Raw genomic sequence first — 1,130 nt, forward strand, 5'->3', positions numbered from 1 at the left:
GTCCCGTTAAAACCCGCTCCGGTGCAGGTACGGGTAATTACCCACCCCGAGCGGGTAGGGGCGGGGTGGGTACCCGCGGGTTCGGGTGGTATTGCCATCTCTAATGAGAACGTACCTCTTGGACATATGAGAACGTACCTCCTGGGTAGACGCAAGGGTTGTAGTTCACCCCACTTGCTCTAGGTTGGTTGGTTGAGGCTCCTTGGGTAGATGCAAGGGTGTGGTTCACCCTATTTGCTCCAGGTTGAGATGATTTTGAGCTTCTTGGGTAGATGCAGTAGTCAAACCACTTGCTCCAGGTTGGTAATTACAATTGATCTTAGTCTTGCTGGGCAAATGCAGTGACTTACTCCCACTGGTTTCAAGTTGAGATTTGAGGTTCCCTTGACCCGGCCTGCGCGATGAATGATTGAATATTTATATATGCATATGCTTTTGAGATTACGCACTGCTGGACTGTCCAGGGTTCACTACCGGACATGTTGAATTTGGCTAGATAACCGACAGATAATATCATCAGCCATAGAGAAGACATGCATCATGCGCATTTGTATGATTTGTTTGAGTATGCATGTTTTGGCTTGCCTAATTGATTATTTGTATTCATGTGCTACATGACTTAAATGGCGTATCTGTTCAATTAATTGTGTACTACTTGTATGCTTTGTATGTATTTGACCTTGAGAGATCCCTCAGGCGGTGGAGGAGAGTTGAGGGTTGTTACAATTAGTGATTGGGAGGTTTACAGAGAACTGAACTTGAAGGGATAGATTAAAATCCCTAGGTAGAGTTACCATATTTCTTGTTTAGTGAAAATTCTAGGTTTTGATATGGGTTGTAGAAGTTTAGGATTGCCTTCGACTTCACAGAGTCTTATATCTTATCTATTGGGCACTGTTACCATGCTGGAAACCTCGGGTTTCTCATTCCATACGTGTTGTTGTTTTTCTGATGCAAGACGTGAGGCACCTTGCTAAGCGTGCTGGAGACTCTTTGGGAGCGAAGATATACATTTTGGGCTTTTTATATTATGTATTTAGTTATATATGTGTACTTTCTCTGCTTTTGTATAAAACATGTTTTGTCCCTCTTAGAGCATGACTTTGGAGAACTAGGATTTGTATTTGTTA

Source organism: Arachis duranensis, chromosome 2, assembly GCF_000817695.3.
Source record: "Arachis duranensis cultivar V14167 chromosome 2, aradu.V14167.gnm2.J7QH, whole genome shotgun sequence".
Taxonomy (NCBI): domain Eukaryota; kingdom Viridiplantae; phylum Streptophyta; class Magnoliopsida; order Fabales; family Fabaceae; genus Arachis; species Arachis duranensis.